Here is a 13,868-nt window from a genome sequence, read left to right on the forward strand (position 1 = left end):
GCGACGTACCCATTCGCGCGAAAGGCATCCCATTTGCACGAAGGGGAATTTTCAATCATTTGAAATTCCTTTTGCACGAAGACACTTATTCATTCAAAAAATCATCTCATTCGCATCAATGGACCTACTTCAGTCGCACGAATGAGCCAAATGCCTAAAAAGGGCATTTTTTGATCGCGGCGGCGAAACAAGAGTCCAGAAAAAAATTGGTGATTGAAAATTTTTCGAGATTTTACCGACAAATACGGGTTATTCGAGGACACCGTCAGGGACTTTAGAGAATAGATTTGATGATGCGATCACCGATTGTTAAAGATAATGGGGTATTATTGATACCTATGCAGACTGTTTATCATCAGGGATCTGACTATTTACAGGGCAAATCGAAAAATCCACAATGATGAAAAACACACTTTTGTAGATCAAAATGACTAATTTTTCTGCAAAGTGGAGTTTTTCAGTGAAAATAGTGCACTGAATTTGCCAAGTTTGAGGGGGAAATTCAGTGATGTGATTAGAGTAGTCAGAATTTGCAAAAATGAGGGGGAATAAAAATTTCATAGTATATTGAAATTCTAGAATTTTTGAAATTCATGACATTTAACAGTATTCAGGTGGTTCCGACCTTCAGATTATCCGGGGATGCATAAGATCTGGATTCGTTAGTTTGTGATCATAGGATGTTCAGATTCTACAGATCAGGGTCAGATTGATGTCTTAGGGTTTAAGTCTCAGGTCTTCATCAAGCCGGTCAGCAGGATTAGCGTCAGGAGATGTATCAGTATTGTCGATACTTATAAGATATCACAGCTTTGTGATAGTCTAAAGTGTTAGAATGGTTAATCTTCGAGCAGAGGAATTGTTTTTTCGGACTAACCGCCGGGGAATGACAATCTTTGTTGATTAAGCTGCTGTGGGAACTAACGAAGAAGACTATACATCTATATCGTGACTGAATAGGAAGAATGTGAATCTGATCGTGGAAGAATGTTTCTGAGATCTAAATGCATAAGCAAATGATTTGTTATCAAGAATGTTTCTGAGATCTAAATGCATAAGCAAATGATTTGTTATCTGATGAAAATTTGTTGATTGTGGAGATTACCGTTTACGCTGATCAATTATTCAAGAGTGTGCTTCAAGGTGGTTACGAAAAACGGGATTTCAGATTTTCGTGGGTATTCATAGACTTGAAGCTTACCGATATGGTGATTCGAAGTTTCTCTCAATTGTCGGTTGGGTTTTTGAAGATCAGAGGATCAAGCAGAAAAATGCGCTAAAACCGAACGCGGATGTGGTTAAAGTTGTAACGGAGAAGTCACATAGTGTTATTTCAAGTTGGTGATTATTCGTGAAGATTTCGATATAGCAAATGAGAGTGAGATTGGAACCGTGCAAACAAACACCTGAAGATTCATTTTGTGACAACCGATAATTTTCGGTTTATTATTACGCGCAATGCGAGCATTAAGACAACAATCAGTAGTGTTTTAACTTGTAAATTAACTAAATTAGGCTTCTGGAGTGCCTAGGAACGTTCATCCGACTTTATAGTGCGCGAATGGTGATTTACGTGAAATCTGCTAAAAGTTAAATGATAACGAACTAACACTGAACAAAATACTGACAATGCCGACAATCACAAATTTTATACGTATAATTTTAATACATGAATTTGGTTTTGCGAATTTATCGTGCTTTTAAACGTCACAAAACGCAAACGTGAACAAAAAATGCGTCTGAAGGAACGCACCGGCAACGAAACTAAAGCATCGGAAACATGTAATACCTTAAAAACTGAAATATAATAATTCAGCTCCGTAATCGAATTTAATAACCGCAGTAAAACTGGATCGAAAAACGGATTAAAACGACAAATGACGCATTTTACGCGAATTTAACGCAACCGACGAACAAACGAGTCAAACGTGTTTTAATGACACTAATTTAAATACTATTGACCCTAAAATAATGTTTCTCGTTGTTCCATGGAGTTTGGGTTTGAAAACGGGTTGGTAGGTGCAGACGGACCACTTAAAACACATGAAGTGGGCTTGTGAGCCTTGTGTGACATTCTAGGTTTTTCCGAACGAACACCTTGTAATTTTTGTGTATATGTATGTTATTAAATGAAAACGTGATCCTTTTTGCATTATATGTGTTGTATGTATGTATTATATATGTATGTGAGTCGAGACCATGACTCGCAACCACCCGGTTGCGAGTGGGCCACTCGGTCTCGAGTGGGCCTTTGGGCCGTAACCGGTTTGGGCCGTAACCGGTTTGGGCCGAAACCCCTTAGCCTACTTCGAACCTTGTATATAAATCCCCACTTTCCCCCACTTTCCCTCATTTGCTACACATACATATCCACACATACACTTCTACTCTCTCTCTCAACTAGAAAACCCCAAAACAACAACCCATTCTCTTCTTCCAACTTTCGGATTCAAGCTAGGATCTCGGGTCAAGAATCTCGGACAAGATCACCACTTGGACACTTCATCTTCCCTCATTTTCTTCCTTTGTTTTCGGCTCCTTCTTCACAAACCGGTTAGTGTTACATATGTGTAATGGATGCCTTGTATGATGTATGAAATGTTTATGAACTAGAAAGTGCTTGGTTAGAAACATTATGCATGATTTTAGGATGATTTGTGAAGTTTGACTATATGTGAAAACCATTTATGTATGAATACTTGCTAACATGTTTAAAATGACTAACAAATGGTAGTCTAAGAATGATTATGGCTAACCATACTATGCTTCTTTATTTCTTGCAAAAATGATGATGTTAAATATAAGATTTCGGCTATATAATGTATGTTTTCTTGTTTTGCATCATGATCTTGTCAAAAATATGTAAGTTTTGGTTCAAAAATGTGTGGTTATGTTTGACATGAAAACCCTAAAAATGATGAACATAGGATGAACTTGTTTGAATATGATTTGAAGATTTCAAAATGGCAAAGTTTGATCTATTTTTACTAATAGTCAGATTAGGCAAAGTGTTAGTAGAAACCTTATTGGTTGTTTCCTGATTTGGGCCTGATTACATTGTACTAATGGGACTGATGTATCTGCATCATCACGTGTACATGAAAGGGACAGCATTCCGACTCGCAACCACACTGTTGAGACTCGCAACCACTACATGATAACTCGAGACCGCACGGTTACGACTCGCAACCAAAGCGTGACAACTCGAAACCACACGATTGCGACTCAAGACTACGACGGTTGCGACTCGCAACCACAGCGTGATGACTCGAGATCACACAGTTGCGACTCGCAATCACAGCGTGACAAGCCGAGACCTCCTGGTTGCGACTCGAGACCATCTGGTTGCGACTGGGCTGTCCACTTTGGTTATTGGGCCATAGTATGCTGGATATGGGCTACCTGTTGACTGATCTGCGTGTTACTGTTTGACTGTGTAAATGATAGGGCCGGCCCAATAACCCACTGTCTATATTTTTATGCATGCAACGTGTTAGTTATGTGTAGATTTTACGTGATTGCTTGTACACCAAACCTGACCTATACTGGTAACCATGTTAGGACGTGGTGACCAACGTGTTTGACAAGTAACCCAATCTGCCGAGCAACCCAAGGTGAGTTCACACACTAAAAGCATGCGTCCCGCGGAGGGACACGAACAAACTACCAACTTTGGGAAAAATACTTTTGACCCATTACTCCGGGGGAAAACAGAATGGGTAATTACTATCTCCGGGGGAGATACGTTTGGATACTATTTATAAATCACAGCTAGCCATGCTAAACGAAACTCTATCACCTTAAGTCCCTGCTTACTGTACCGATTAATCGCCGGGGGCGAACGGGTTATTAGTTGATAGCGCTATTAGGTTTGACAACCTCACACCGTGACCGGGGGAGATCGGGCATGAACTAGTAGACCTTGCAACATGGTCAATGACGATAGACATTGACTCGGGGCACGAATATCTATATTCCGTCAACAGTTTCGGTATCCACAGTTTAGTGAGCTTACAGATGGGGTAGCTCCCCACAACGTGATAATAAATGCTTTATCTAAACAACTTAAGTTTTTGGTAAACTAAAACTGGACAACTAGTGAACTCACTCAGCATTATTGTTGACCCCCTTACTGCATGCTTTGCAGGTAACCAGTGACTCAGGAGCTGCTGCTTGGGGATGTGTAGTGTTCGTCAAACCCGTGTGTTGGGTTAATTATTTTGAACTAAGAACTATCTTTAAAACTACTTTGGTTTATGCTTCCGCTGTTTTGTTAAACTAATTATCGAACTTAAACTACGATGTTGCTAACTACTTTGGATATTAAATATTTCTACTATTAATTCAATGCTCAGTATAATTGGTGGCTGGATCCTGGTCAGTCACGCCCTCGAAGCGGGTGTTATCCGCAGGTGGATTTTGGGGGTGTGACAGATTGGTATCAGAGCCATTGGTTATAGTGAACTTGGTTTTAAAAAGGGGAAATCTTTTTGAGAAAAACCAGACTATAACCTGTGACTCGCGACGACACTACACTCCAAGTGCAAGGCTCAACACATTTGACCTCATAGCTCGGACTAGTGTTTACTTGCTTGTTTACCTTATGTTTCCTGTTTTACTATACATGCTAGTGTGCCTAATTAGATAGATACACCTCTCTCTTCTATCTCATTCTCGCTACAACATTACACTCATACTGTGTTTTCTGGTTATGAAGACAATGAGTGGACGCGGAAGAGGAAACATTAACATGACACAGGCTCAGTTCACTAACCTGCTCAACACAGTGGCTGCAACTTTCGCAGCTCACCCTATAGGTAAGCTCGTTGTTTTAGGACGTTTAGATCCTACCGCCACATCGCCTTTTATCCCTAAATCTGTACGCTTCGCTTCTCACGAACAGGTCAGCATGCACCTGCGCAACCACCAGTGTGTACCTTCAAAACCTTCATGGATTGCAAGCCTCTCCCTTTTAACGGCACTGAGGGTGCCATAGGTCTTCTGCATTGGATTGAGAAAGTTGAAGCTGTCTTTGCTGTCTGTGAGTGTCCCCCTGCGAATTGGGTGAAATTTGCTACTGCTACGCTCGAAGGAAACGCGCTTTCTTGGTGGAAGGCGCAAATTCAGATGTTTGGATTGGAAACTGCTAATGCTACTGCGTGGGAGGATTTCAAGGACATGATTAAGGAGGAGTACTGTCACCGGGATGACATCCACAAACTTGAGAACGAGTACTATGCGCTTAAGATGGTTGGGCCAGAGATTGAGACCTACACCAAACTGTCCAATGACTATGCTGCTCTTTGCCCAAACATGTCTCGACCTATGTATCGAAGAATCGAACTGTACATCAAGGGTTTGGCTCCAGAAATTCGAAGCCATGTAACTTCAGCCAACCACACTACCATTCAGCCGATCGTTCGACTTGCTCACAAACTTACTGATCAGGCCGTAGAAGAGGGCAGGTTGCCCAAAAGGATCAGTGCTACTGTCGGAACTTCCAGTGACAACAAGCGTAAGTGGGAAGGAAATCAAAGCAAGGATGCTAACCCCACTCAGGCCCCAGCACAGCAAAGGAAAACTGAAAACAACAAGGGCACTCAACAGCAGGGTGGCTATCGCGGTAACCACCCCAAGTGCAACAAGTGCAATCGACATCACAGCGGGCCGTGTGGGAAAGGTCAGTGTCAGCGATGTAACAAAATGGGGCATGAGGCCAAGGACTGTAGGAGTCCACGTCCCGTGGGGCAGAACCAGCAGCAACAACATCACGGGAATGCCAAGGGTTGTTTCCAGTGTGGAGCTGAGGGGCACTTTAAGAAGAATTGCCCTGAACTGAACCAAAACCGCAACAACAATCAGGGAGCTGGAAACAACAATCAGAACAACAATGCTGGGAATGGTGCTAGAGGAAGGGCTTTTGTGATTGGAGCTGGAGAAGCAAGGAATGACCCCAATGTCGTGGCGGGTAAGTTCCTACTCGATGATCGTTATGTTTCTGTGTTATTTGATTCCGGTGCCGATGCTAGTTATGTGTCCCTACGTATTAGTAAGAAGCTTAAGCGTCCGCTTTCGTTACTAAGTTCTCCTCATATCGTCGAGTTAGCTAATGGTAGAAACATCGAAGCCTCACATGTTATCAAAGGCTGCAAACTAGAGTTGTCTGGTCAGACATTTAGTATCGATCTTTTCCCTGTTACTCTTGGAAGCTTCGACGTCGTTATCGGCATGGATTGGTTATCCAAGCATCGCGCTGAGATCCTCTGTCAAGAGAAAGCAGTTCGTATTCCTCGCCGTTCTAGCAAACCCCTCATTGTACAAGGTGGCAAAAGCGGAGAAATCTCCGGCGTTATCTCATTCTTGAAGGCCCAGAAGTGTTTACGAAAAGGGCACACCGCTATCTTAGCACTTGTCACCAACACGCAGGAAAAGGAAAAGAGGATTAAAGATTTTCCGGTAGTGCGTGACTACCCCGAGGTATTTCCTAAGGAATTACCTGGACTCCCTCCCCACCGTCAGGTCGAATTCCAAATCGAGCTAGCTCCCGGAGCAGCGCCTATAGCTCGTGCGCCTTATCGACTAGCCCCCGCAGAATTGAAGGAACTCTCTACTCAACTACAGGAACTATTGGATAAAGGGTTTATTCGCCCTAGTTCATCACCCTGGGGAGCACCGGTACTCTTTGTTAAGAAGAAGGATGGCACGTTCCGAATGTGCATCGACTATCGTGAGTTGAACAAGGTTACCATCAAGAATCGTTACCCTATCCCGCGAATCGACGACCTATTCGATCAGTTGCAAGGATCGAGCTACTACTCTAAGATTGACCTGCGATCAGGCTATCATCAGCTAAGGGTTCGTAATGAGGACATCTCCAAAACTGCATTCAGAACTCGTTATGGTCATTATGAATTCCTCGTTATGCCCTTTGGAATGACCAACGCGCCTGCGGTTTTCATGGATCTCATGAACAGAGTGTGCAAACCTTACCTCGACAAATTCGTGATTGTGTTTATAGACGACATCCTGATCTACTCGAAAAGTCAAGAAGAGCATGAACAGCACCTACGCATTGTCCTCGAACTCCTTCGCAATGAGCAACTGTATGCCAAGTTCTCGAAATGCGACTTCTGGCTTCGAGAAGTCCATTTCCTTGGACACGTGGTTAACAAGGATGGAATTCACGTTGACCCTGCAAAGATCGACTCTATAAAGAATTGGCCTACCCCTAAGACTCCGACCGAAGTCCGCCAATTCTTAGGACTAGCAGGATACTATCGAAGATTTATCATGGGATTCTCAAAGATCGCTCAGCCTCTCACGGTTCTTACTCAGAAGGGTATGGTTTATAAATGGGGTGAAGCTCAGGAAACCGCATTTCAGACACTAAAGGATAACCTCTGTAGTGCTCCTATTCTTTCGTTACCTGAAGGAACAGACGACTTTGTGGTTTACTGTGATGCATCCATCCATGGGCTCGGTTGTGTGTTAATGCAACGTGACAAGGTTATTGCTTACGCCTCTCGACAACTTAAGACGCACGAAAGGAACTATACTACGCATGACTTGGAACTAGGAGCAGTGATCTTTGCGCTTAAGATATGGAGACATTACCTGTACGGTACCAAGTGCACCATTTACACCGATCACAGGAGTCTCGAGCATATCTTCAAGCAAAAGGAATTAAACATGCGACAACGTCGATGGGTCGAACTTCTGAATGATTATGAATGCGCCATCAAGTACCATCCGGGCAAGGCCAATGTTGTGGCAGACGCCCTCAGCCGAAAAGACACTACGCCCAAACACGTGCGAGCATTGCAACTTACTATCCAGTCTAATCTCCCTACCCAGATTCGAAATGCTCAGACTGAAGCTCTGAAACCGGAAAACGTCAGGGCTGAGTCCCTGCGAGGATCGAGACAACGACTAGAACAGAGAGAAGACGGCGCTTACTATGTGGCAGGGCGCATTTGGGTCCCACTCTACGGAGATCTACGTGAACTCGTGATGAACGAAGCCCACAAGTCCCGTTATTCGGTACATTCTGGTTCAGATAAGATGTACTACGACTTAAGGACCACTTACTGGTGGCCTGGCATGAAAGCCCACATAGCAGCTTACGTTAGCAAATGTTTGACCTGCGCAAGAGTCAAGACTGAGTATCAGAAACCAGCAGGCCTACTCCAGCAACCCGAAATCCCGAAGTGGAAATGGGAGCAAATTTCCATGGATTTTGTTACGGGGCTACCAAGATCCCAACGTGGGAATGACACTATTTGGGTAATAGTAGATCGATTGACCAAGTCTGCACACTTTCTGGCCATTAAGGAAACAGACAAGTTTTCCACCTTGGCAGAAATCTATTTAAAGGAAGTAGTCTCCAGGCACGGGGTGCCAACTTCTATTATTTCCGACCGAGACGCTCGTTTTACTTCCGAGTTGTGGCAAGCTATGCACAAATCCTTTGGCTCACGTTTGGACATGAGCACCGCTTACCACCCACAAACGGATGGGCAGTCTGAACGCACCATCCAAACCCTGGAAGACATGCTTAGAGCATGTGTGATCGATTTTGGCAAGAACTGGGAGAAGCATCTACCGCTGGTGGAATTCTCCTACAATAACAGCTACCACACTAGCATTCAGGCGGCACCTTTTGAGGCATTGTACGGTCATAAATGCCGATCACCTCTTTGCTGGGCGGAAGTCGGTGATAGTCAACTCACAGGCCCAGAACTAGTGGTAGATACAACGGAAAAGATTTCCCAGATCAGACAACGCATGGCGGCAGCACGTGACCGTCAGAAAAGCTACGCTGACAAGCGTAGGAAACCGCTAGAATTCCATGTCGGGGACCGGGTTCTACTTAAAGTCTCGCCCTGGAAGGGTGTGGTCCGTTTCGGTAAACGGGGCAAGCTGAATCCACGATATGTTGGACCATTTGAAATTACCGAGAAAATCGGTAAGGTTGCTTATAGATTGAACCTGCCTGCAGAGCTAAGTGCAGTGCACAATGTCTTTCACGTGTCTAATCTGAAGAAGTGCCTGTCAGATGAAACACTCATAATTCCTTTCAAGGAACTCACTATTGATGAACAGCTACACTTTACTGAGGAACCAATTGAGATCACGGATCGAGAGATCAAAACCCTCAAACGTAGCCAGATACCTCTCGTGCGAGTTCGTTGGAACTCACGACGTGGCCCAGAGTTTACCTGGGAGCGGGAAGACCAGATAAAGTCCAAGTATCCCCAGTTGTTCCCAAACGAAACCCCCAGCACTGAAGCTACAACTGAATTTCGGGACGAAATTCCAAACTAACGGGGGGATGATGTGACACCCCGTTGAAACACGCTAGCTTGGCAGTGGCTGCCTTAACTTTCGGGACGAAAGTTCTTAAAACTTGGGGATAATGTGACACTCTAGGTTTTTCCGAACGAACACCTTGTAATTTTTGTGTACATGTATGTTATTAAATGAAAACGTGATCCTTTTTGCATTATATGTGTTGTATGTATGTATTATATATGTATGTGAGTCGAGACCATGACTCGCAACCACCCGGTTGCGAGTGGGCCACTCGGTCTCGAGTGGGCCTTTGGGCCGTAACCGGTTTGGGCCGTAACCGGTTTGGGCCGAAACCCCTTAGCCTACTTCGAACCTTGTATATAAATCCCCACTTTCCCCCACTTTCCCTCATTTGCTACACATACATATCCACACATACACTTCTACTCTCTCTCTCAACTAGAAAACCCCAAAACAACAACCCATTCTCTTCTTCCAACTTTCGGATTCAAGCTAGGATCTCGGGTCAAGAATCTCGGACAAGATCACCACTTGGACACTTCATCTTCCCTCATTTTCTTCCTTTGTTTTCGGCTCCTTCTTCACAAACCGGTTAGTGTTACATATGTGTAATGGATGCCTTGTATGATGTATGAAATGTTTATGAACTAGAAAGTGCTTGGTTAGAAACATTATGCATGATTTTAGGATGATTTGTGAAGTTTGACTATATGTGAAAACCATTTATGTATGAATACTTGCTAACATGTTTAAAATGACTAACAAATGGTAGTCTAAGAATGATTATGGCTAACCATACTATGCTTCTTTATTTCTTGCAAAAATGATGATGTTAAATATAAGATTTCGGCTATATAATGTATGTTTTCTTGTTTTGCATCATGATCTTGTCAAAAATATGTAAGTTTTGGTTCAAAAATGTGTGATTATGTTTGACATGAAAACCCTAAAAATGATGAACATAGGATGAACTTGTTTGAATATGATTTGAAGATTTCAAAATGGCAAAGTTTGATCTATTTTTACTAATAGTCAGATTAGGCAAAGTGTTAGTAGAAACCTTATTGGTTGTTTCCTGATTTGGGCCTGATTACATTGTACTAATGGGACTGATGTATCTGCATCATCACGTGTACATGAAAGGGACAGCATTCCGACTCGCAACCACACTGTTGAGACTCGCAACCACTACATGATAACTCGAGACCGCACGGTTACGACTCGCAACCAAAGCGTGACAACTCGAAACCACACGATTGCGACTCGAGACTACGACGGTTGCGACTCGCAACCACAGCGTGATGACTCGAGATCACACAGTTGCGACTCGCAATCACAGCGTGACAAGCCGAGACCTCCTGGTTGCGACTCGAGACCATCTGGTTGCGACTGGGCTGTCCACTTTGGTTATTGGGCCATAGTATGCTGGATATGGGCTACCTGTTGACTGATCTGCGTGTTACTGTTTGACTGTGTAAATGCTAGGGCCGGCCCAATAACCCACTGTCTATATTTTTATGCATGCAACGTGTTAGTTATGTGTAGATTTTACGTGATTGCTTGTACACCAAACCTGACCTATACTGGTAACCATGTTAGGACGTGGTGACCAACGTGTTTGACAAGTAACCCAATCTGCCGAGCAACCCAAGGTGAGTTCACACACTAAAAGCATGCGTCCCGCGGAGGGACACGAACAAACTACCAACTTTGGGAAAAATACTTTTGACCCATTACTCCGGGGGAAAACAGAATGGGTAATTACTATCTTCGGGGGAGATACGTTTGGATACTATTTATAAATCACAGCTAGCCATGCTAAACGAAACTCTATCACCTTAAGTCCCTGCTTACTGTACCGATTAATCGCCGGGGGCGAACGGGTTATTAGTTGATAGCGCTATTAGGTTTGACAACCTCACACCGTGACCGGGGGAGATCGGGCGTGAACTAGTAGACCTTGCAACATGGTCAATGACGATAGACATTGACTCGGGGCACGAATATCTATATTCCGTCAACAGTTTCGGTATCCACAGTTTAGTGAGCTTACAGATGGGGTAGCTCCCCACAACGTGATAATAAATGCTTTATCTAAACAACTTAAGTTTTTGGTAAACTAAAACTGGACAACTAGTGAACTCACTCAGCATTATTGTTGACCCCCTTACTGCATGCTTTGCAGGTAACCAGTGACTCAGGAGCTGCTGCTTGGGGATGTGTAGTGTTCGTCAAACCCGTGTGTTGGGTTAATTATTTTGAACTAAGAACTATCTTTAAAACTACTTTGGTTTATGCTTCCGCTGTTTTGTTAAACTAATTATCGAACTTAAACTACGATGTTGCTAACTACTTTGGATATTAAATATTTCTACTATTAATTCAATGCTCAGTATAATTGGTGGCTGGATCCTGGTCAGTCACGCCCTCGAAGCGGGTGTTATCCGCAGGTGGATTTTGGGGGTGTGACACCTTGGGCAAAAGCCCACATAGGAAACCCTAAGTATTTAAAGCCTTGTAAACCCTGTCACCTTCATTTTAATCCCATCCAGACTCACGCACACACTGCTCTCTTTCTTTCTTCATCATTTCTTTTTTTTAAACCCTATCTCTGGAACACACATATATCCACAACCACCCCCCCCCATTTCTTCTTCTCTCCCTCTCGTTCTTCATACACCGGCGACCAGAGTACCTCCGGCCGGCTGCTTGTCGGCCTGTTTCTCCGTCGGGTTACCTACAACACCCCCAAACCCCTTTTTCATATTAACTCACCACAACCACCTGAAACTCTTGGGAGACAGAGAGAAGTGACTGGAGATAGGGAAATTGGAGAAGTGGGAGCGACGACGACAGCGGCGCCATCGTCTACGGGGGAACTCCTTTTTCCATCAGAAAGAAACGCCGCGCCCGGCGGTAGCGGCGCGCGTGCTCGTTTTTTTCTTTCTTCGTCTTCGCGTCTGAACAGATGATGATGTTGTTGTTGTTGATTGTGAAAGATGGTAGTGGCGGAGGTGACCACCCGACGGCGGTGGTGGCCGCCGGAGCTCCGGTCGGGTCAACAGTGTTGGTGCTAGGTGGTTTTGGGTTTAGTTTACGAGCAAAGGGAAGGAGTTTCGTTCGGTTCGGTCAAAATCGGTCAAAAGTCAGCATCTTCGGTTTGGATCGGGTCTTGTAACGGGTCAGATTTGGGGTAGTTTTGGGTTCGGTTAGCTCAGTGGTGGTTCGGGACAACACGGTTCAATACGATCAGATTTGGTTTCGGGTCAAACCCAGTCAACTCGGTAAACCCGGGCCAAACCTGGTCACCTCAGTCAACATGAGTCAACTCGGTCAACCGGTCAACTCAGTCAAACCAGTCAGTGAGACAGCACGAAGAATGGTAAAAGTTTAACGACCAGATTATTAATTTACGTTGTTTATATAATTGTTATTATTCCCGTGAAAACGAGCTTAAACCGAACCGAATGATGAAATCATATATTAATCAAGTTTATATAACTCGTATATAGATAGACATATATATTGTTGCGTTTTGAAAATTATATGGACAACTTGTGTTGTCGGGATGGTCTAAAAACAGAGGAAACTTTGCTCGTTTTTTTTTTTTTTTGTAAAAATCCGTAAAAACGAAACATGCTTTATTGTAAAAACAAAACCAATCGGATTCAAGCGACTTTTATAAAAATAAAAATAAGTGAACATTTATTTTTGACGACACATTGTAACTCGTAAAACAAGTTGATAACGTTTCAACAAACGTGATTTACTAGATATCCGAACGCGAAACTTTTTATAAAACAAGTAGAATTATACGTACTTTCAGGTGACTGGAATCAAAACGTGAAAAACTAATAAACCATGCGATATAAGGAGTTATCTGAACTTAGTTTGAGACATAAGTTAATATAAAAAAAAAAAAAAAAAAAACAAGACGAGAGATCAGGGTTCCTATCATAGTTGTATTGGTACTCGAAAGCAAACCACCCTTAACTACCGCTAACAACCACCAACCATCAACCAGACTCAACTACTATCACAGTCATCTCCATAGCACTTTCGAATCACCTCAAAGTTACCACCACCGTAGGCACCTTTTACTGTCACCGTCGTCATTCACCATTTTAACCGTGGTCAAAAAACACCACTCCATTGTTTACTCAAAGCATCTTCAACAACCATCACATTTATTAACCACACACCATTTTCCAGCGGTCGGAAACCGTCAACGTCGCATTTCTGAATGATATCAATGTTAAACGTTTATTTTAGAACAATAAAATTTATATTTGATTGTTATAAACAAGAATTAGTTTGATTCAAGAATTTTGTAAATCTCTATAAATAAATTAAAAAAAAAAAAACTTTTCAATATATAGAGAAGTTTAAGTATTTAAAATTGTATATTCTATGTTTTAAAAAAGATAGAAAACAACCAACCAATATAAAGAGAAGAGAGAAAGATCAAATGTTGTAAATGGTGTGTTATAGACGGCTTGGGTACTATATGAGTTGAATTTTTAAATAAATGTATATATGAGTAGAATTTATAAATA

Source organism: Helianthus annuus, chromosome 14 (assembly GCF_002127325.2).
Source record: "Helianthus annuus cultivar XRQ/B chromosome 14, HanXRQr2.0-SUNRISE, whole genome shotgun sequence".
In the NCBI taxonomy this organism is placed as follows: Eukaryota; Viridiplantae; Streptophyta; class Magnoliopsida; order Asterales; family Asteraceae; genus Helianthus; species Helianthus annuus.